At 44.4% G+C, this 24,698-nt stretch overlaps 1 protein-coding gene and 1 long non-coding RNA gene across 8 annotated transcripts in view; both read right to left on the reverse strand.

The window, feature by feature from the left end:
* PBX1 (PBX homeobox 1) overlaps positions 1 to 24,698 on the reverse strand; it is a 279,800-nt gene that overhangs the window by 179,687 nt on the left and 75,415 nt on the right. The gene's annotated exons all lie outside the window — the stretch shown is intronic.
* LOC149750531 (uncharacterized) overlaps positions 1 to 24,698 on the reverse strand; it is a 68,099-nt gene that overhangs the window by 38,120 nt on the left and 5,281 nt on the right. The window contains exon 2 of the long non-coding RNA XR_016393273.1: positions 1 to 24,680. This exon is cut by the window's left edge and continues 38,120 nt beyond it. This is a non-coding gene — a long non-coding RNA (uncharacterized LOC149750531). The remainder of the gene's footprint in view (positions 24,681 to 24,698) is intronic.

Below are 24,698 nucleotides of genomic sequence, written 5' to 3' on the forward strand. Positions count from 1 at the left end.
ATTGGTGGTCACTGTTTAATAGTCGAAAACAAAAATATGAAATCCTTGAATGCCAAGGGTCTACTGCGCTTAACTGAAGAGCTGCTTATCAAATTATGACAGAGGTCTTGTCCATATGATATCTTCAGGCTGAAGTGGTGACCCAAAGGGTCTGAGATACAGCTCAGTGACCATGATCCGAGCCTCCTGTCTCGGCCCAAATGCCCTCTGCTTCGCTGTACTCTGTAGTCCCATCAGAGTCAGAGTTATTGCTTTGCCAATATTTATTTTTTCAGATTATAAATTTCTATAATGAAAGGACCTTAGCTAAAGCACTGCATTGTTTTTTCTTTAGCTCACTGCCATGTAAAGACAGGAACTAAATACACACACAATGGATGATCAAAATGAGATCAGTAAGAAAAAGGAAAGGTCTCAAGGCCAAGCGTTCATGAAAGTGGCACAGTCGGCCTGCAAAAGCCTTTGGAAGCAGCATCAATATGGGTGGGGAGAGACACAACATTTGCAAAACATTAACTAGAGTGGGTAGAACCATCCCAAGATAGACATGATCTCAGCTTCTCTTCTTAGGGGGCAGCCTAGTGCTTAAAATCAAACCCAGGGTCAAATCTCAGCTCTACCCAAGACAAACAGCGTGACAAAATCAGTTGCATAAAAATCTCTACATCTCAGTTTATTTATCTGAGAAAAGGGGAATTAATGCTGTCCTTTAATGAGTTCTGTGAAGATAAATGAGATAACTGAATAAGGACCTCAGCACATAATCAGGACTCAATAAAAGGCGGTAATTATTAAATTATTATTTATTGTTACTTTTTTGGGGGGGAGGGGGCAGACGTCAGGACCTTAGTCTGAAATCTCTCCCAATTTTAAAATCCAGTTACCCTCAGGAATCTTCTCATTCCCATCCTTCATCTTCCAAATTTATTTCAGCCCCCCTCCTAGGCATTATTTACTGATAGCCTTTGAAACTAGTCTAGGGACATTTCCATTACTAGAATAGCAATAACAAAAGCCCCACAGTTCTACTGAGCTTATCAAGCTGCAGGATATCTGCTCCATCAGCCAGAATCTGTTATCAGGCTTCTTAGAGCAGCTATCATTATTTCATTATTCTTTCTCAAACTAATCTGAGAAACGAACACACTAGTACATTAGAACAACATAAGCTTTAGCTAAATACATTACTGAATCGTTGAAACCTCAGGCATATTTATACACAAAAGCATCAAATAAGAATAATGATAATAAGGGATTTGAGCCTCCTTTTAACATTCACAATGTGTCCCACTGAATGCAGAAATGAATAGAGCCTTCTTTCTTTCCACCCAGCTTTTGAAGCTATTGGGAAGAGCTGAGTTGCAGCAGGCAGATGAAATGGGTTCCATATTTGCAGAAGACTCACAAGACTTGGATTTGGAAGAGCAGCAGTTGCATTCAGAGGACTCGATCTTTTGGCAACCACGGGACTGAGGCATGTGGTTCTTCAAGCGTAGAAGTGGCTGAATCATTGGCGTCAGGTATGGAGTGTCCTGGCTGCCAACAGCAGAGGCAGAAGTTGTTTCTAGTGGATATGCCTCCCATGATGCTGTGGACACCGGCTGCCCAGCCCTCCAGACATTCTGTGAGCCAACCAGTGTCCCATGTATTTTTTTAACCTTTGTCTTTTAAATCCAATATCTTTCAATAAATTGTTTATTCTGCTGAGAGTAGCCAGAGTGTATGACTTTTAGTGCAATCAAAAATTCTGACCAGTACAGCTTTGCTGCCAATATAAAAGAGATCAGCAATTATTTCTGCCCAGTTAGACAAGAATTTTAAAAGTAAACTACTCACAGAATTCATTACAGGGTTGGAACTCCTTTGAGGAAGTCCTCCTCTGCCCCCACCGATGACAAAAGGTCTCTTTTCTAAGATCCCACAATACAAATTCCAAGTCTATGACACCATGAAGCACCAGAACAACACAGACTGACGCCAGGACCTCTCTCATGACGGGGGTTCAACGAGGCCCCAAACCTTAATATTCTGTGCGGGTATCATGACCAGCATTGGCACTGCTGTCACCTATCATCAAAAGCAACGTGGGGGCTTCCCTGGTGGCGCAGTGGTTGAGAGTCCGCCTGCCGATGCAGGGGACACGGGTTCGTGCCCCGGTCCGGGAGAATCCCACATGCCGCGGAGCGGCTGTGCCCGTGAGCCATGGCCGCTGAGCCTGTGCTCCACAACGGGAGAGGCTACAACAGTGAGAGGCCCGCGTACCACACACACACACACACAAAAAGCAACGTGGACATGTGACCAGAGGGAAAGTCCCCACCTAAAGGGGTTTAAGAAGACACAGAGTCTCAAAAGCTCAAGACACCTGGACAAGGTCCCTAGCTGGTTAATGTCACATCATACTGAAAAGGAAAGACTTTATTAGGATGAGGGAAACCTGGACTTCCTATGACCTCAGTCCATCCGCTTCAGTTGAGATATCTGAGTCCTCTTCTTTACCATACAGCCACCTCCCTTGGTTACATGGCTTAATATTAAGTAATTCATAACATTCACCACATGCTAAGTGGCTACCAGTTTTTGATTGACAATGCAGCCTTTTGCTCTTTCAGGATTTACCTGTCACAAATGGGGAGACTGTACGAAACCCCTTGACAGAATCATCTGGCACCATTCAGCAGGTGCTTGGATTCCTGCACACAGGGCTACCACCTAACTTTCTTCAACACTTGACTTCTGAGAAGAGTAATTAACTCACACATCATCCGATTAGTCATAGCTGTATTATGAAAGGTGGCCTAGAGTTCACCCCAAACTTACCTGGCAATTGGTATTTTACTTAAGGTGCCAACACACTTCACCATACTTCCCTAATGTAATTATTTGCATAGGGCTATGATGGATAGGATATCATACCAAGAGCAATACATTGCGGAGCACTCAAAAAGGTGTTTGATGATCTCATAAATGTTTTAATTGCAATGACAGACAGGTGCAATCATCTCATTAAATGTAAGTATCTTTGATATAGCTTTACTTTCAAAGAACACACAGCGTGTCGACGGTAAGTTATCTTTACTTGCAGAGCCTAGATCAGGCAAGCTACGGGCCAGACCCCAAAGCACGAAATGTCAAACGGACTCCACGTTTCGTGAACAGTAACATATTATTACACTAGGTCACACTGTACCCATGGGGAGAGGTGCCCCACTAAGATACCTCTGCTCTGTCCAAATCTCAAGATAAAAGACTTACAGGAAAAAAAAAAAAAAACTTTAGATTTTGCTGAAGTCATCCCTTTGGCTGATAGACGCTAAGGCTGTGGCTTCTGGGAAACATCTGAAACTTACAAAGCTGGGCAGGACATATTTTCACAAGCTGTGCTTATGTTAGCACCAATGCATTTCTATGATATCATAGTCAATTTTAAAACATTTGTGTTTTAGAGATGTAGTTCTTTGTAGTAACACAATAATAAAAGGATAAGGGAGAGAGTTCTAATTCAGGAGGAAGAAAAACACTTCTGATCAAAGTCCTGCACATTAACACCCTCCTATCCAAAGGAAATCAGTAAATATACACCTTCATATGCATGTATAACACAGAATGATAATCTTCACATAACAAGGAGGTACAATGGGGGAGAAACAGTGGTCATAATAACCAAGCAACCAAACTCCAGACAACTGTGGAAAAGACCAGTGCAGCTTAAGTGTGGCACAAAGGCATCCCACTGCTACCTGGCTGTGTAGGGGGCCCTGATCCAGGGGATGGTCAAAGTCCACATTTCTGAACACCATATTGGGCGCAGGGGGTGCTCCAGGCTTGTCTGGAATGAACTGAAGATGTCTCCTCTGACCCTGAGCCATTATGCATGACACCAGACCACCACAATTGACCATGGAAACTCAGGATTGACTTAGTACAGGCTGCAGGATGTACCCAGGGCTTTCTACGGCTTCCAGGTGTTCTATAAAAGCCCTACGAACTCTGCCTAAACCCTGTCTCCTAGATGGCCTAAAGTCTGGCCAGGATAAAAGTTCTAAAAACAGACTAAGAAGGTATTAAAAAAAGGCTCGTTCTTCAAGTCTGAGAGGAATTGATTTCATTGCATTTAGACAGTATTTAAGAAAACATTCGGACAACTGATGCTCTCCATGGGAGGGTATGTTTTAGGTCTTCGGGGTTTTTTTTTCTTTTTTACTCTGGAACCAACCTAACCAACCCTGCTTGAAAACATGAAGTGAAAAAAGAGCTAACACTACTTTTATCTGAATGTCCAATGAGGTGATGACGCTTACGTACACATTCACTAATACCAAAAATAAAAGTACAAAGGTCAGGATAAGAAACTGGCTTACAGTGAAATTGCCAGTGATCCTTGGACCGCACGGAGGGAACAGTCTCAGGGCTCTCTCTGTGGATGTGGAGATCTCTTGGACACGAACCACCGAGACTATTATCCCTCATGCCATATGGTATGTCCTGCAGACGCATGGGAGACAAGGGGCCTCTGCTGGCTTCAATCACAGGTACTCAAACATTGGCCCTCCTTTTCTTTCTGACCACTACGGATGCTGAAGAAGTAAAGGATAAGAGAATGGCATCAGGGGTTCAATTTATGAAGAACATAGAGCCCAGTGAGGAAGAGTCAGCGGGAATAGAGAAAAACCGAGGAGAGGTTGCCTCCTCTTCGCTATCTCCAACCTGTGTTGCCTGAAGCAAGGTGAACAGGCACAGCAACAGGCGATGTGTTTGCCTCCCTCCAAATGTGCTCAGCTCTTTGAATGTGGCAATTATCTGATTGCCCTCCCCCCACACACACAAGCATACTGCAGATATTAATCAAGGCTCCTGGCTCCACAGGTAAGGTAGGTAACCCTTGTGCTGAATAGCATTTGTGGGGAGGAGTATATAAATCCTTGAAAGGGAATTAGTAGTATCAACAGCTGATGCATTATTTAAGGGGCACAGACCACAATCTATATTATTGTTAGAACCGAAATGAAATACTGTACTAGAATGAAAAACGTCATCCTGTGCTTGGTTTCCGAAGCTCGGTGACTAGAAAGCAAGTATGTTGCAGTCAAGGGTAATGTACATAAAAGTAGCACTGTTTTGTTAACCAAGAAAAGAAAGTGCTGGCAGCAGGCAGCAGTACAACCACTAAGTGCGACCTCTACACGAAACTACTTCCTTCTTCCTCTGCTGATGTTGCTTACAACTGAATGGGCTTTTATCCAGTTATAGGGTGACGAGGAGCAACAAGTTAATATAAAGAAAGTTTATGTAATGGCAGAGGTCCTTCCCTTTATCCCGGGGAGATCCCTAAAGCGTCCTTGATCTTTCGCCAATCTCTCCACGCAGGTGTTTTGAGTCTTCTCAGCACTGCCATGTCAGCTGCAGCTGAGAGGCCTCTGTCTCCTGGCCGCCGCTTTCAAACCTAGTGTTAAGTTTCCCCAAGGCTCCAGGCCCCGGCATGTCCCATGTAGGCAAGGTCCCCAAAGGCCTCCATTCAAAGCCCAAACCAGTATTTCAGGCTTCGGCAACATTCCCTGATACATTAAAGCCAGGTGCAACCTTTCTCCAGTTTGCTTACACCTTATTTTCTACCAGGACAGCATGTGATTCTCCCCAACCTCTTCTACCAGTCAACGTTTTGGGTTGCGAACAACAAGAATGGACTCTGGCTCACCTAGTAAGGAAAGGAATTTATTGGACAGATATGCAGTGCCTCACAGAATCAACAGGAAGTCTGGGGAACCAAACTCGGCAAAGTAAGCCCAGGCAGCTGAGGCCACAGCCAAGGCGCTGCCACAGGAAGTCAGTTAGGAGACAGGCACCACGCTGCTGGCTCTGGGGACGCTGACCGGCCACGGCCACTACCCCCGGTTCTGCCGCCACCTCTGTCATCCTGTCCCTCTGCTCATCTCCCTCAAAGTTCAAGCTTGGGGTCTTCCCTGGTGGCGCAGTGGTTGAGAGTCCGCCTGCTGATGCAGGGGACACGGGTTCGTGCCCCGGTCCGGGAAGATCCCACATGCCGCGGAGCAGCTGGGCCCGGGAGCCATGGTCGCTGAGCCTGCGCGTCCGGAGCCTGTGCTCCGCAACGGGAGAGGCCACGGCAGTGAGAGGCCCGCGTACCACAAAAAAAAAAAAAAAAAAAAAAAAGTTCAAGCTTGGGCACATATTTCCAATCAGCCAAGTGCTAAGTGTTCGTGTTCCTGCTGCCAGGAACAGGCAGGCTTGGGAGGCAGGCTCTGCAGGAGCCCCTCAAATGGCAAGAGAACGTTCTTCCCAAACTCATCTCCTGCTTCCTCGGTACAAATCCCACTTCCCTTTACACACTCAAAGGACCCTGCTTGGTTCAGCAAAGAGTCGGATAGACTAGAAATAGAATATACAGTATATATTCGCTCCTGTAGAAGGTGCTTTGGGGATACAAGGGAAAAATAAGCTACAGCTGCTGTTCTCAGAAAACTTAAGCATTAATATAAAGGGAGGAGGGCTATATTCCTAAGGAGGAGGTGGCAGAGAAATACATGTCCCAGGCTTAGAACTTAAAATGAAGAGATCTGTGGGCGAAGAATTTCCAGTGGTATTTCAACAGAACCTTCACCCATCTCCAGCTGAGATGATATGAATCAATGTGTAGCTTCAAGTCTGGACACATTCCCGGGATGTGATTACTACAGCTTGAAACGACACACCTAATTTCCAGCTATTCGGGGAAAGAAACATTTCCGCACTGGCATCTACGTCACACTGTTCACGGGTAGGGAGGGAGGCGTGGGGATGGAAACCACACTTTCTAAGTGCCTCCTATCCACAGGCACTGTGCGACACGAGTGATAAGTATGATGGCCATTGGTCATCCCGATAATCTTGGTGAGGCAATTGTAAACTAGAGGCTAAAGGCGAGGGTTCTGGAAATCAGAGTCTAAGATCAAATCCTACCTCTGCTACTTAGTAATTCTGTGCACTTGAGCAGGTTACCCGATCTCTGTGTCCTTTGTTTCCTCAGCTATAAAATGAGCATAGTAAGAGCCTCTGCCTTGATAGGCTGTAGTGAGTGTTCAAACAGATAATATATGTAAAGCAATTATAACAAGTACCTAGTATATAGACGCTCAATAAATATTAGCTATTATTATTATAAGGTAGCTAGTAAAATCCCCCTTTTACTGCCCAGTAATCTGAGGTTTGCAGAGGCTAAGTATTCTGTCCAAGGTCATAAAGTCGGACCTTATATGTAGAAATGCAGAACTGGAGTGTCAAACTCGGGTTTGACTCTAAAAGCCACTGTTATTTCCATGACACCATGCTGTGTCCACACGCCTATAATATCAAACACACTCAAGCTGCTGTCCACAGCCAAAGCTGGTGTTCCACTGCTGTGATGCTGAGGAACTGTCAGAGCAATTATCTATATTAATAGATCTCTAGTATTTCATCTCTAGTGGTTGTCTGTACTTGTTTTGGTCATTCTTAGAAAGGCAAGGACTGGAACTCCCAGAAACCTTTATGACCACAACAGATAAAAACAGTTTTCAGTGGGTCCATCTACACACACCAGGCTGACGAGAACCTTTAGAAATGACACATTCACTTTCCTGGCCTTTGGGCACAGGGTCACTTTTACAAGTAGGCTAAATCATGGCTGCAGAATTACAGTGTGTTATAAGGTTGATTGGGTTTTTGTCTTTGCTTTTTTTTTTTTTTTCCCAGTTCTCCTTCTTTTGTTCTTCCTTTTTTCTTTCTTATTTATTATTTGAGAAATAACCACAAATTCTGAATGCAACTGCGGTTAAGAGAAAAAGGAACCATCCTCTGAATTTTTAGGTCTCCCCATTTGCCACCCACCTGCCACCCATCACTCTTCTCCCCCTTTCCCCTAGAATCTGCCTGACAGCGGGGCACAAATACCAGCAGCCACGACACTGAAGCTGCTGGGAAGCACCTCTGCAGTGGTGCCTTAGCAGATGGCCATCCCCAAAGCCTCCAGAATGACGGGATGGCAGCTCAGGGAGGGGCGGGGCACCAGGAGTTTGTGTAACTCTGGGACTATCTGTCCATCACCTTTCTTTCCTGCACAGCATGCAGGTTGCATAGGCTTAACCACAGCGGTCGACAGAGCCACACAGATCAGGGTGAGTCAGTGAAAGACAGTAAGACAACAAATTTAACTGAGGAAAGAAAAAGAGCATCTCTTTCCTTGACCACCCCATCAAAGTAAAATTGAGCCTCCTTTCTACTTGAGCAGACACTCAGATCACCTAATGCTGAACAGGAAGGTGTGATCTAAATGTTCCTACATCCCACGTTCCATAGTTCAGGACCAACTAAAGTTGTTGTTGGCATCTTGTATGGATTTTGTGTCTAGTTTCTGCCCTCAGAGAACAGGTACCATCAATATACTAGGATTGTGAAATTATTGCTTTATTTCTGACTTGAAGTAAATCGTACTTACATTGCATAAGATTTACTGTTATTTTGATTTTATTGCTTCAATTAATCCAGTTTTAATACATCATGATAATATGGGGTTTAGTTTACCATATTATTATTGCCTACTGTCAAGATAAACGTCTCCCGATTACCTGAAAGACAGCAGATGTCCCCACCTTCCAAATAGATACCAACGCATGACACATCTCCTACATCCTAAAAATGTTTAACTAGAGCAGGTAGTCACTGAAATAAGTGTTCCACTCTGATGTCCCTCTATCACCACGTATTTCAGAAGCTTGTCTCTTGGAGTCAACTACTTTTTATCATCTCTCCATATGTTCTTGTTACTTTTCCACCCTGTGGAAAACAGTGCCAATACACCCCATTGTTTTGTTTACCAAACAGCAGATTATTTGCTTATTTGAACTAGAATATGTTGTCTTAATATCATTGCTTTAGTCCAATATCCCACATAGGAGACGTTGTTTTTCATTCCTAATACAGGTTTGGTGTCACACATATAATCCACAGTTAACCCATTCCTAAACCTACTTGGTGACCCAAGTGTAGTAGCTGATGAAAAATCGTACCACCTATGTTTGCTACAGTATAATCACATATTATATGCAACATATAATAGCTAATATAATAGCACAAGAGCGTACCATTTACATAACTTGAGGATTCCAGGAGCGGAACTGATATCCACCACCTCATACCCAGTTGGTCATATTATAAGAATTTCCCATACGTTTCAGCATTTTATTGTCCTTTTACTTTCTGTTCCACATTGTGAAGGTTTTTTTCCTTCATTCCTCAGCGTCCATCACTCAGTCCTAAACTGACACAGCAAATCCTCCAGTGGCATCAAATGGCATGCCATGTTTCAGCCAAATTCCAGACAGTTTTTCTCCTCATAATTTATCTAAGATGAAGGGAATAGATGTGCTGTGGTCCTACGTAGATTTGAGAGCCTACTTCGTCTTGAAATGCTATGGAGAAGTATTTCTCATAATTTAGTTTCACGGAAGTGAAAATCCTCAGCATTACCAGTTTGTTGATCTAAATGAACTCAGGTGAGATGAATTCTACTATTATTTTAAATTTTCTGACTCTGCAAAATATGGATTAGATCCATTAGAAGAATACAGATTATACACGCAAATATGGCTGGGGAAAAAAACTTCCAAGAGACATGTTAAGCATTTGCCTTCTGAATTATTATTGACTTCAAAAAAAGATCCCTCATTCTATTAACTAGTCAACTATAACTGAGATTTTGTCAGGACATAACCACTTTTGCTACTCCATTTCTCAGCTTCCATATTTGCTAAGCTATTTGGCCAGAGTTACATTATTTACGTATTAGAGCAACATATATGTGACGTTTCTTACCACTGAGGAATTATACCAATGGATCCTAACAGCTATTCATTATATTGAGCAGCCCACTTCCTGGTCAATTAATCAGATAATGAGAATGTCTTATTTTGACTCCCTTAAAAATATCATTTCTAAAATATTTATGAATATAACATATTAATTCCACTCTCTACCCGCAGCTGAAGGCAATTATCTATATATCCACAGCAGTCAAGGAGGTGTATACCATAATGGTGAAAAGTTACATTACCTTCTTGTTCCGTACATCCACTAACTCCAAAGACAGCCACAGCCTCATTTATCATACAAAATCTTCATCAAGTCCTTATACCATATTAGATTCTAACAACAATGAGTAGATTTATTCTGAAACCAGCATATCCATGCCATGTAAAAGCCTATTCACTCAGGTTTACAGCAATTGCATCACACAACTGTCTACAATGTTTTATAAATCTAAAGCCTGGTGCAAACAAACAAAACAAAAACAGAAGACCACAGTCAAGGAGGTAAACTGGAGCTCCAGACCAGCAAACACAAAAACCAGGCTGATCACAAAAGAAAGTTCACTGATCATTACCAGAAATACTCACATTGTCCTGATCATCCCAATGGGACAACACCACAGGTAGCTCATTTGGGGGGAGGTTAAGAGTAGTCCCAGCACCCACGTGCCTCCTCCATCTCTTTTTATTCAACACTGGACTTTTCTACTCCAGAAGCCAGCCCACACCCTATACAGCACGGTGCCCTGCAGAAGACAGGTGTTCAAGGAAGGTGTCAGAGATGGGGAGAGGGAAATGCTGAATGAGTGAATAACTCCTTTTGGCTCATTTCCCTAAAGTCAGTTCTTCTCCTGGGGCATCCGCTCCAGGGTGCCGTCCCTGACCCAAGCAGGCCACGTCAGGAGCCCTTCCTTCATTTCCCATCACTCTGTGTTCCTCCCTGTGATAATACACATCACATACTGTTTACCACCTGTGAACCCCCTGAAGGCAGGGACTGACTATTTATTTCTCATCCCCAGTTCAATAAATGTTGCTGAATGAATAAGTGAACGCTCAAGATTCAGTTAACTGCCTTGGTTCTTCCACTGACAACAACTGAGTCCTTCCTAAAGAGGCCTTATAGTGCCACATGACTAAACCTCTTTTCGTGAATTCTGGAGCAGAGGAGAGAAGTAAACAGGACACTGATGTGCTGCACCAAAGCTTCTACTCTCAGACCATTCTCTCCCCATTGTGACTCTTGTGAAAGTCAAAACATCACTAGTGTATATCAAAAGTATAAACATCACAAGGGAAAGCTTAAAGATGGGAAGAATTTAAATTCCAGTATTTCTTGCTTTCTTGTCCCCATCTTTACAAACCCTTCTGGATCCTTTTCCTGCTCTAATGTGCTCAGCATGGCCAAAGCAGAGGATTTAAAGAAAAAGACCATCAATGAGGAGACAATCACATTACATAACAAATTTAAAATCAATGAAACCTGAAAACTTATGTCTCGCCATGATGTCAACTCTAACCAGAGTACCAAAGACTGGGCCTCTTTTCTGTCAATACAATACAAGTGGCAATTCTCAGGGACCTTGGAAACACACACACCCTGCCTGCTTGGTTCAAGGTAAAAGCACTAGGCTATATGTCAGGGAACCTGAATATTCTTGCTATTATAAGTTATCAAACAATCTGACAAAGTTTTCCACGTTGTCCCCATCTACAAAGTGAAGCTATTAGAGCGAGACACCCCGCCATTTATTGTGCTTATAGAGTACCTGCCAGAGATTTCTACTTCCAATTTTTTATATCCTTGAGTTTTTCTCTACCATTTACCAGAAAACAAAACAACAGAAATTTCTCAGAGATAAAGTTGCACGTTAATCCGGAGAGGAGCAGATTTTTAAAATCAAATAATCAACACAGTGACAAAACCCCAAAGAAGAAGGGAAATGTTATTCTATTGTCATACTTATTGTCATCAACAGCAAAGGACAATGAACCAGAGAATGAACCCTAAGCAGAGAGAAAATTAAGTCCCAAGCTACTTAAAGCACTGATTTGTGGGCCAAGGTCTGAGAAGTGTGGTCATGAAGCCTTTGCTTACCCTGACCTCAGTTCTCCCATCCCTCTTGCCTGGCAGCCTGGCCCTGCCACTGAATCCAGGAGACTCAGGCCAAATTGACCACCACGTGCTCCAAAACATTTTTGAAAAGTTGTATCTTAAACATCAAATTAATTTCAAAAGATTTTTTTTTCTTAAAGGAAAATCACAAGTGAGATTGGATAAATATACTGTGATATATTCATACAATGGACTGCTCACTTGGCAATAAAAAGGAACAAACTACTGATGCAAGCAACAACATGTATAAATCTCAAAAAAAAAATAAGATGGTGAGTAATAACCAGACACAAAAGTATACATACTGCATGATTCCACTCATTTAAAGTGCAAGAACTGGCAAAATTAACCTAGGATGAAAAAAATTAGAACAATGGTTTTTGGAGGTGAGAGGTGAGGGTGGGGAGAGTGGTGAATTGAAGTAGAAAGGACCAGGAGAAACTTTCAGGGTGATGGAAGTCTCTAGATCTTAATTGGGGCGTTGGTTACATGGGCATACTCGCTTGTCCAAACACATCAATATACTTAAGATCCATCCCTTCTACTGTATGTAGATTTACCTCAATTTTTAAAATTCACAAGCTTGCTCATCGCCAACCTCCTCCCACCTCTGACTAAATCTAGCACTTTTAGTGGTACAGGGAAAAAAACACTGAATTCTGGAAGCAGAGGACCTGAAATGTAACCCCGGTCCCCTTACCTTCTAGCTCTATCACCTTAACATCTCTACTCCACATTTGCCCCATCTGCAAAATGGGAAAATTCTATTCATGGTCATTCTGAACAAAATACTCCAAAGATAAAATGACAACATCATATAGAAAAATGCTTTGTAAATGGTATAATGTTATGTACAAAAGAGATTATCATGCCCCAAATCGGGGTAGGGATCAGAAAAGGGCATCTACCAGAGGGCACCCCCATTGGGATAATGGTCGTTTATGTGATGATTTTCTCTTTCTACCGTTTTGAAACATGGTTTCTGCAGCTGCTCAGGCCACTCAATATTTGGCCCCCACCTTTCCTTACATGAGTGCGTACATACACACACACACACACACACACACACACACACACACACACACACCCCTTCCATAAGCTCGGTCTGCTTTCCTTTGCTTTAGCCACTCTGTCTGCTTTGCAAGATGCCCGATCTGCATAAACCATGAGGATAAATCAACCAGGCAATGAGAAAAAGGCAACAAACCACAGCCAAGGCCAAGGTGCAAAACCCCACGCCCCGAGGGGTAGGGCAGTAGGTCCTGCTGGGAGTCTTGGCTGTCCCCTTGCTTAGAGTGGACTTGGTCACAGGAAGTCACCTATTGGTGGTAATCCTCTCTGCACCACTCCCCTCTCCTCTTCTCCCCAGCCTGCTCCGTTTGGATGGTTGTTTGTGTTCTCCGTCCCTCCCTCTTCCCCGGCTCTCAGTTCTCTCCCGCACTTTCTCTTTCTCTCCAGGCTGGGTTTAATTTGACACCTTGAGCTTTGGTAACGAGGTGGGGAGCAGAGAAACCACAGCGGAATTCATTAGGCTCAACACTGCAGGGCCCGCTCTCTGTGCGTTAATGACATCGGAGGGTAGGGAAACGAGACAGCCACCACGCGAGATGAAATAAACATGAAGACTGTCAGCAGTGACAGCCTAAGCAAAGGGGACAAAATGAGCCAGGTAGAGACCTTTCCCCGTCCGCACAATGCAAACCGACAGCTTGCAAAGACCCGGCCCCCTCCCCACATGTCCCCACCCTTACCCAAAGCTGAAGAGTGAGGAAGAGGTGGAGTGACATGCAAGTGTGGATGGGAAAGAAGGATAGAAAACACAATGAAATTATCATTGTTTCAGCATACAAATTTCATTTATCAGTTTAATGTTGGCGCAAACCAAATTCATCACCCTCCTTCGGAGACAGGAGGTACAAGGAGGCTGGGGGCGGACCTGGGCTGCGTGATGCTTGGAGCCATCTTGCTTTCCTCCTCTCCCCACCCATCCCCACTTAAGCCCTCCTGGCTGATTCTTTTTTCTGCACAGCATCCTTCCCCCCACCTTCAACTGCTGTAACTCCATCTCTCCCTGTTACTAAAGGAGGAAAGGAAGAGAGAGAGGAAGCAGAGGTGATGGAGAAGGAATAGACATGCTGGCTCCTCTACATGTGTGCACTTTTAGCAAGAAGAGCAAGGGCACCGCTCCCGGCTACCAGGTGTCAAGAGGGTTAACTGGCAATGGAGGTCTTAGGGATTATGATGGCCTTCTCTTCTCCAGGTAATGCAGAAGGAATGAAATGGCTGTAATCAAACTAAGCCACGGCCGCCCTCTTCCAACAGAAATCCTATATCCACAGGAGCAAAGAGAAAGCCTCCCTCGACTGCACTTGCCTAAGAGAAAGGTGCTTCGCGATCTCCAAAAAGAGCTGACACCTACGGCTGGTATCTGGAGGGCTCCATTTGCCCCAATGTAATCGGCAGATCCACACAGAGTGGAGAGCTTCTTTCACGCCCCTTCCCAGAAAACCTTCCACTCTTTCTCTTTCAGCCTTTCTCAGAGAGAGGACGCATATGAGCCAAAGCACATACTTTAAAGCCAAATATCACTGTTTTCTTTGGCCATGGACGTCTCAAGCAAGGTTTTCAAAGAACTCCCAAAGCTGCCAATATTATTATTAGAAGGGAAAAGAAAGCCATTATTTTTATTAATTGGCATTCAAAGGAAAGTTTATGAAGGCTGGATCAATGACATAATTCAGACTTAGAACAGAGCCAGCATGGCCATTTGGAGTTGCATGAATGTTAAGTTTGCCCTATCACACCCACGGCAAGGAGGGGGAGGGCAAAAACCCCCACTAATTTGCAAGTCTGCTACAGGGCTTGCTACAGGGATGTGAAGACTGTGCAAGGGGAGTGTGAGCCCCTTACACTTAAACCTGGTGGGCCATGATCTAGGGAGCCAAGTGGCCGTGACTCCTAGCCACGGGCATGAACAACTGATATCAGAAAACTGCCTAGTTGTTTTGAATACTAGAAAAAAAATGGACTTGGGGTGTCCTGGGTTTAAGGCCTAGAGAAGCCCAACAAAAGTTGTATCGACACTCAACAAGCCCTTAGTTTCCTTATCAGAAAATGGTTCAGGCCTTCTTCCCCTGGACGGTGTGAAAACAGATGAGCTAGCACCCTATACGAAGTATCACCATCCCTGAAGCAAAGCAATCCATCAATAAAAGTGCTTTAGAAGTGTTTTACATTTAAGAGACTGATTTTGCTTTACACTAGAAAATCTGATTTAGAATGTTCTGTTAAGGGACGGAGACGCATACAGTCCATTTGTTCTGGAAGGTGTAAGTGGGGTGATTTAAGAGTAAGGCTTGGGGAGAGGGCTGAACTAGACCTGAAGGCCAGCATTACCACATTCTAGCACCGGCCACCTGAAGGGGAGCCCGGTAGTCCATTGTGAACACGAAGGGAACAGCACACAGGCTGCCATATTGAACCAAGAGAAGCAGCGAGCTTAAGTAACGTCAAGGACACCAAAGGCACCAAAGGCTAAACAAAAAGCATGATCCCCATACTATTCACATTCGGACTGGCCCACAATTTTATGTCCTTTGGCCCAGATGTAATTTCAAGCGTGTCCCGAGACCAGGGGCTCCTTTCCATTTACATGTTTTCATGACTCTACATGACCCTACCCCCTCTCAAAGGTCATCCCTACAGAAGCTGATTGCTCCTCTCATGTTTTCTCCCTTATCTGAAAGAAGAAAGCCAAAGGCCTTCTCACCAAGACGAGGCAGTTGACAAACAACTCCTGTGTCATCCTGAGAGGCAGGGAGTATAGTGGAAAGAGGGAGGTGGCTTTAGAGCTAGATACACAGGTTTGATCCCCTTTCTCCACTATTTACAAGTCTGGTGACCCTGAACAAATACTTTAGCTTCGATGGGCCTCAGTTTCCCCCTCTGTAAAATGGGGAGTAGTGTATCAGCAACCTCTGCGCTACATGCACTTTAAGGATGGTAAATGTAACACACCTAGAACAGTGCCTGGCATGTGGCGGATACTCTTTCAATAAGGACCAGGTAACTGAAAAAGTGTCCAAAGAAGTTGCTATGACAGTTCTGAAGTTTCCCCGCCTCAAAGTATGTGAAAAATGAGCTACACGAGCCAAAAGGACTACACGTGCTACCAGAATAACCTATAGCTTGATAACATCAAAGCAGTGCAAAATTCCCTCCCCCCGTAATTAGCACTTAAAATCATGTCCCCAGTTTTAAGCCCTTCCTTACTTTTCTTTAGGTATCCTCAACCTCTCAACCTCACATGCTCTAATCACCACGCTCGCCCCAGTCCCCACTGCAGTATTTTACAGCCTTGGTGCGTAATACTATAAGCTGGGATGCTTTGGGAAAATACGAATAAATGCTCAGCACCAGCCCCCTCAGAAGTTCTGATTCCACTGTTCCAGGATGGAGTCCAGACATTTGGTGGTATTTTGTGAAAGTTCTCCAGGTGATTTAAACGGGAAGTCAGGGTTTGAAAACCACTCTGTACCAAATATAATTGTTATTGAAAGGTTTATGCATAACATTAAAAACACATTTTTATGACCATAATAACTTGGCAGGAGTCTTAGGTCTGCTCACCAAAAAAGGTAGGCTTCTCAGCCCCCGTGAAAGAGCATACCTGGGAGGGGCGTGGGAGGTGAACTAGGTCACCTCCATCTCAGGAAGGAGGCTCAGGACAGTAAAGTGACTTCCGCTAATAACACAACAACTTGTACTGGCGAAGCTGGCTTCCTCCCCACAGAGCCCTAGGTCTCTGGAAGCTACTTCCTTTGGCTCAAGCTCTGAGGTCTGAACTGCTAACCCTCATTCTCTCTTCTGGTCTCCCTCCTTCTCATCCCATCTTTCCCAGAGTTTCCTCCCCTGCCGGCCTTTGTTTTCAATTTTAGTGCTAAATGCTTCTGCTTTGAAGTGTTCCATGTAGTGCCTGGAGCTTGGAGAGAAAAGGTGCCATGAAAATCTTAATAAACAAATAAATAATTCATACTAGGTATTGGTCTATTCTCTGCACCACTGGGTTTCAAACATTTCTTAGGAGCCGACTCTCACCCATAAAGTCAAACAAATAAAATCCATGATACAGAAGTGCAGAGGTTGAAGTTGGGATGGGGGTCCAGAGCCTCAGGGTCTCACCCACCTCCTGCCACTGCCAGGAGGGTCACCCTGGGGCACCCTCGCCCCTTTCCGGGGCCCTATGGGGCAAACATGGGAAAATTCCTCACCACAGGACACCCAATTGTATCATTTGTTTATGATGGACAGCCCAAAGGATACGATTTCATTACATTACACACCCTCATCCCCCAGAAAACAACAAAGAGAGGCATTTGTTTTAAAATAAGTACACTTCTGTTAAAACTGCATGTATCGCAATTGGGTTGTGAGGAAAATAAAGAAACATGGCCGGTCAGATCTACTCAATCCACTCAATCCTGAGATGGGATTGTAGTCTCCCAAAACTATCAAAAAATCTCTCAGACATCCCTGAAGGTTCAGTGGTTGGGACTCCGTGCTCCCAGTGCAGGGGGCACAGGTTCGATCTCTGGTCGGGGAACTAGGACCCCGCATGCTGCATGGTGCAGCCAAAAAGAAAAAAAAAAAATAATAATAATCTCCTCTCAGCAAGCAGGGAAATCTCCCTAACATATGTGCATGCATGTCTGGGAGTCTGTTATCTCCCCTGAAGCCTCAGGGTCCCCACATACTCTTTCCATTCAGAAGGAAGGCATAATGGAGAACAATTAGAAGTGAGGAGATCAGTTTGGCCACACTTCCTGCCTGGAAGCGTCCATAGGTCTTTGGCAGCCAAGAGAGGCTGCCTCTTCCTGGTTGTCAGCCTACACAAGAAACTCTAAAAACCACCTTCAGGTTGATTCCTTAATTGATGTGGCTGTCAGTGACAAGCGTCCCTACTGTTGATCAAACTAGTCACGCAGTAACAACTACTGGTTCAGTGGCTAAATTTGCCAAAAACATCACATTGATTATTTTAAATGATTTTCATAACATAGATGAAGTCAGGGTTACAACCGAATTTTTGTTTCTTTGCTCACTTTGCTTAATTATGTCTTTACCCACCATGAGCTTCCAAATCAATGTCCCCTTTATTCTGCTCCAAAACAATCCTGGCTTGCTTAAGGACTAGGTCTGAACATCTAGAAGGCTGTCAAGGAGAGGAGGCAGAGACTGAAAAATAAAATCTCTTCTGATTTGCATTATGGGTTACTTGCCAAAACACTTATGTTTCATCCTCGGATCTCCACGAGGCAGATGCCATGCTCCCCATTTAAAGATGAGACAACCGAGGCTGAGAATGGTCAAGTGACTTGCCCAAGGTCACACAGTCTGTGTGTCCTCGAGCTTGGATCCAAGGTCTTCTGCTTCTAAATGTAGTGCTTTACCCACCACATAACTCCTGCCTCAAAATTCCAGGCGCCAATTGTTAAACTGTACTGAAATGAGTCAGAAATCACTGCCAAATGTTTAATTCAGCAGGTCAGGTGACTATGGTGGTGTCATTTCTCCCCAGCAGAATCTTACCACCATCCCCAATTTCTCTGCTGACAAATCTGCACACTAATTGGGAGTGAGGAAGGTACTGGTGTGTACGTGTTGGCAAGCATAATAGGCCACGAACAATTTTCAAAGGGCCACTTACTTTGTCCTTAGTATATCAAACCCAAGTCCTTCTGCCATCGTTCTCCTCCCACCTCTTGCTCCAGATTCTTTTCGATCACTCCCCTCTTACTGTTTTAACCCTCCCCCGGCCTTCTCCTCTGCCTTAAAATCAAACAGCCATGGAGTTTGTTCAGATTCCCTATTCATCAAGGAAATGAATTCCATATGCATAATTCATTTCTTTTGTGACTTTTTTCCCCTGCAGGGAGTTAATGCTCCCCAGTGCATTGGGAACAGAGACAGTGACAGAAGGAGGAGAGAGCAAGGGGGCAAAAATGCCTTTCCCCATGTAGCCGGGACAGATAGGGGCCAAGAGGTCTGGCCTCTGCTGGCTGACACCTTGAGCTCCACAATTCCATCTCGCCAAAAGGAGGGGGCACCCTGTGCTGGTTATTAGGAGACAATAAGCCTCAAGGGCGAGTCGCCCGCGGAGCCTGGAGGCCTTTCGAGGCTGGAGGCCTTCTTTCCAAACCCAGTGGCTGACTCACGGGTGGAAAGAAATCGATAGCGTCCTCCCACTCCTTTATGGCTCTGCTCATATGAAAAGCCCCAAACTAAACAAAGAGATAGACACCGTGCCCAATGTACCATGTTTAACAGCTGTTGCATTTGGAGAAAAAGCAGTCCCCAGTCCAAAGTCAGATTTGAAAAACGGCTTTATTAAGAGAAAGATTTACTGTATATGAACTCCAAGCCTAGAAAGTGGAGGAGAGCAGCTGAGAAAGACAGATCTGCCAGACGGGGAGCCCAACTGACTCCACTGGCTGGTGTTACCTTTTGGCAACATCCACTGACCCACACGACATCCTGGAAGCTACAGGCTTTTGGTTATTAACTCTTTAATAACAGCCGAGAGTCCCCAAAGTTCAGAGCTGGCTTGATAAATGGCAGAACAGACTTTAAAGCCAAGATGGAGCTTTTATTCTAGCCCAATTTATTTCAGGGAATTTATGTTACTTAATATCTTACTTAAAATTTTTTTTTCAAAAATCCATCTTTCAGGGGAAAGGGGGGAGGGATAAATTAGGAGATTGGGACTGACATCTACACACTACTATATATAAAATAGATAACTAATAAGAACCTACTGTATAGCACAGGGAACTCAATACTCTGTAATGGCCTATATGGGAAAAGAATCTAAAAAAGAGTGGATATATGTATATGCATAACTGATTCACTTTGCTGTACAGAAGAAACTAACACTACATTGTAAATCAACTATACTCCAATAATAATTAATTTTTAAAAAATCCATCTTTTCTCTTTTTTTTTACTTCTGCCTTCCTCCATCTGTATAAAAAAGGTGCTGGGGGGGGAGTAGCTGATATTCATCTTTAGATTTGGGAATTGTTTTACCTAATTTCAAAGACCTCCTGTAGTTTAGGATCTGCATCTTGGAAAGGAAGATGGGCTGGCTACCCTAACTGTCTAAGATCAGCACAATTTTGTACATAGCTCCATGAACAGACTGGCCCAAAGTTGCTGTTTAATAAGTAATCATGAAATTTCACTTGTTATTTACTTTTTTTCTCTGTGTGGTCTGATATGGGCTAGGTAGGATGAGGCCAGTAAACTAGTAGAAGACAGAAGTAGATCTACCAAGAAATTTTACTATGATTCCTGTCAAATTAACTTGTAAAGACAAATATAACCCTCTACAGCGTTCATGCAATGTACGAAAACCAGAAAGCAGCTGGCCAGCTTTATTTTACCACCAACGAGAAGCACAGTGGCAAACTAAGCCCTCTATGTGGAAGCTAGGGACATCAACAGTGGACAGGTGAGTTATTAACAAGAATGTTTGGTGTTTGGGGCACTAGAGTGAGGACCCTGTCCCGGCCTCAGAGAGCTTATGGTCTATTTAGGAAAGAAAGAATTGTAAAGAGAATACTAAAGTTAAAGTTAAAGTGAACCCAAAGAATATATAAATATATAAGTAAGCCAAGCTACCCCCAACAGTTAGCAGGGATTCCCAGATACGCCCTGCATAAGAGCCATCGGATCACGGAAGTTTAATGCAAAGGCTTTGGAGTTGGATGGACGTGTGTTCAAACCTCAACCACGCCACATACTGGCTATGTGATTTTGGACACGAATTTAACTCTCAAACCTCATCTGTAAAATATATGCTACAGTTTCTCTTCTTCAAGGGTGTTTGTAAGCACTGAATTAGATTAAGCTAATTGGTAGTGTACCCAATAATGTATGTACGTAATAGGTACTTAATAAATTATAACTTTAAAAAAAGGTATTAGCTCATTTAACCACTGGAAAGAAAGACAGTGATACAAACTGACATGGTGACAGATACGTTGCTGTGGCACAAAGTGGGAGGTTGCGCTCTGGAACTTACAAACCAAAATGCTTCTCCATCTGCAGTATGGACTAGCTAGAAGGTGTGACAAAGAGAATAAAGGAAAACAACCCCTTCATCACAACCTGAGCTTTTCCATCCCATTCTGGAGTGTGCATCTCTGAATCTTGCCCTTTGTTTCTGCTAAGTGGCCCCTCCACCAATATTCTGTCTTTGACCACAATACCACGTCAACACTGCTCTCCTTCCTATACTAAATCTGGACAGTAAGCAGAGATGTACGCCCCGTCACGGGGGTACGGAGAGCGTCTGCAACGCCCCATTTAACTGCTCTGGGCTCCTATCTCCCGTCTTCATTAGCATATTTCAGCAGTGCCTTGATGGATGAAGATAGATGGGGGAACATCAGCCTTGGTGAAATCACTGTTTCATCAAGGTTAAACCAGCCTCGAGCTTCGCCACCTCCCTTTGTTTGGCTAGGTCTCTAATAACAAAATTAACGGCAGAATTAATGCCCAGGAGGCTCCCAGTGAAATATACTGATGCTCCCAGAATGAAGCTTTAGCCTGGACCTCCCAGTTTATAATCCATCAGTCAGTTGCTTCCATACTTTATCTTAAAATAAAATATCGCCTCCATCACAGCAGAAGCCCGCCTCTCTATCCTTTCCTTTAGGCTAAAACGGCTGGGCTGGGTAAAAGGATAAGAAGTGGCCTGTTGCCTTAGAATCGTCACAGTGTCACCTGTCAAAGCAAAGGACAGACATTCTGTATTAGGTCCTTTCTCTACCAGTAGACTGTGAGCTCCTGAGCTCCTTGAGAGCAGACGGTTTTTGTTATATTATTTCCTTTCAACATTTCACGATGTCTGTTGTTCTCTGAGGCAAGGGTGTTCTTTACTACACCCTTGCTGATAGTAAAGAACTGTGTTAGCCATGACAAAAATACCTAATCAAATCGATAAATGTATACTGAACACTTCCTATCTTCGAGGACTTCGCAAGACAAGGCTGTAGAGCCAATCCTTAGGCCTCAGGACTGTAGGAACTGCCCCATGTTTAGATGTTTCAACATCACTTCTACAGGATTTCATCCCCTAAGCAACCCCTGGGACACCCTTGGGTGTTGGTTGGCCATATGAAAACGGTCCGATGTCCTGCATGTCCTAACCGAGACCAAGCCGAGGAGTAATGCAGATGAGAGCTGGGTGAAATGTCTGAGGTCTATTTTTAGTTCCCTTTCTTATTAATAGTTACATCCCCCTGGCAAGACACTTCCACTCACTGGGACTCAGTCTCCACGAGACAGAATAAGCCTGAGCTCAATTCCCTCAGTTCTGAAGTGGGGTTACTACCAACTTCTCATGCATCCTCTCTCAGGGAGATGGTGACAGAAATGCAGAAACACACCTGAGTTCTTCTGAAAAATAGGCCTGAGAGAAATAAACAGTACTGGGGATAGGACTTATCGTAAGAAAGTAGACTATTGCTAACCTATACAAACAATTTTCTAACAAAATGAGAGAGAGGGAGAGAGGGAGAAAATGGGGGGGGGGCAGGAGGGAGAGGGAGAAAGGGAGAGAGGACGGGAAAGAGAGAGAGAGGGGGGGAGAGAGAAAAAGGGATAACTAAAAAGCAGCCTCCACGTTATATAATTAATCAAGGTACTTTATCTCACTGGACCTCAATTTTCCAGGAGTATTTGTGAGGATCAAAGGCTTAAAATCTATCAAGTGCTCTAACTTCCTGAAAGGAAGGGTGTTAGCTGAATACCAAAAGCCGCCATGCCCATGCACAGTCAAACACAATATGTGATATTGGTCGTGGAAAGGATGCAGACCCCCAGGCCCACGCCACTTGGGAGGGCTTTGAAACTCAGCAGGCAATAAAATCTCTTTCCTCACACTATTCTCTGATGTAGACTAAGTGCTGAAATTCCTAAAAGCCATGGGAAGAAAGAGCACTGGGGAAGACACATGACCTTGAAGCTGTTCTTCATGCCTCCCCAAAGAATAGCTGAGGGAAGAGCCCTGAGATGGGCTAGGGCCGAGGCTGCTCCATAAACTTCCTTTGGTGGCAGGCAAAGTCTCGCAGAGAGAACCACATGAAACCTGGGCATAAGAAGGCAGGTCATTTCCAGATACAGCCAAGTAAGAGGGCAGCTGGGGAGGCACGTCTGGTTGGGAAAAGGCCTAATTGCTTTACTGGTCCAGACTGGGTTACTGGGTGTCCTCCTGGCCTGAGCAAGTTTCCTGGGTGCCCCAGTAGGAGCTGCTGTACCCCTTTAACGCCAGATAGCGGGGGAAATGGACCCCATGCACGTCTCTCCTCTCCTCTCCTCTCTTCGCTTCTCTCTCCTTCCTCCCTGCCCCTCAACCCCGGAGGAAAACACTAAGTATCACAAGTCAGCTGTGGCCCAGGGCCATGGAATGTGAGGTCAGAGGCAGCTCAGGACGCAGCGCAAAGAACAGGTGGTGTGGAATTCTAGAACCACACTGCTTTCCATGTTCTGCTCACAGATCACGAATGGCTGCTTCGACGGGAACTTTTTGAGGGATGGTGTCTCCCTGCACAGAGAACAAGAAATGGCCGAATATAGTTCTATAGCATCTTATCACATGTAGATTTGTGTAACCACCACTGCAATCTAGATACAGAACTGTTCCTCACTAGGATCTCCCTCCAGCAGGCCCTTTTAGAGTCACACCCACCCACTCTGGCCACTATCCCTAATTCCTGGCAACCACTAATCTGTTCATCATCTCTATAACTTTGTCATTTCAAGAATGTTGTATAGGGCTTCCCTGGTGGTGCAATGGTTGAGAGTCCACCTGCCGATGCAGGGGACACGGGTTCATGCCCTGGTCCGGGAAGATCACATATGCCGCGGAGCGGCTAGGCCTGTGAGCCATGGCCGCTAAGCCTGCGCGTCCAGAGCCTGTGCTCCACAACGGGAGAGGCCACAACAGTGAGAGGCCCACGTACCGCAAAAAAAAAAAAAAAAAAAAAAAAAAAAGAACGTTGTATAAATGGGATCTTACAGTATATAACCACTGGGACTGGCTTTTTTCAGTAAGCATAATGTTCTGGAATCTCCTCCAGGCTGTTGCACGTGTCAATGGCTCATTCCTTTTTGATTGCTGTGTGGTGTTCCATCGAATACTCACTGTCCTGTCTAAGGACATCTGGGTAGCTTCCAGTTTTTGGCTACTCCAAATAAAGCTGCTATGAACATTCATTACAAAAAAAGAAAAAGAAATGACCGAGGATGCTGGTATCATGCAGAGGTTCTAACTTGCAGAGCCAAAAGGGTTCTGAGAGACCAAGTCCGTCCCTTGACAGAGAATTGAAGCTATTAACAGTTGTCGGTCCAGGAGACTGTGCCTGTGTTTGCCTTAAGACACAAGGAACCAGTGAAAAAGAGGCACATCCTGTCCTTCACGCTGGTGTCATCACATGTTTCCAGGATCTGTGTTGGGCACGGAGCCATCCCCTGAGTGGAGTACTTTTAGAGCAGTGCGAGCTGGTAATTCCTAAAGCTAGACTTACCTTACTCTGATCATCAGTCTCTCTGGGGAAACTTAAGAATGAGAGCCTTTAGCAGGACTTCAGTGAGAGGCAAGGTGAGAATCTGGAGCTCCCCCATCAGAATCCCTTTGCTCCTATGTCAACTGTGGACACACAGATCTAAACACAACAGAGAAG

This window comes from Delphinapterus leucas, chromosome 1 (assembly GCF_059928025.1).
Source record: "Delphinapterus leucas isolate spDelLeu-1000000601 "Yukka" chromosome 1, BTC_Dleu_Yukka2, whole genome shotgun sequence".
In the NCBI taxonomy this organism is placed as follows: domain Eukaryota; kingdom Metazoa; phylum Chordata; class Mammalia; order Artiodactyla; family Monodontidae; genus Delphinapterus; species Delphinapterus leucas.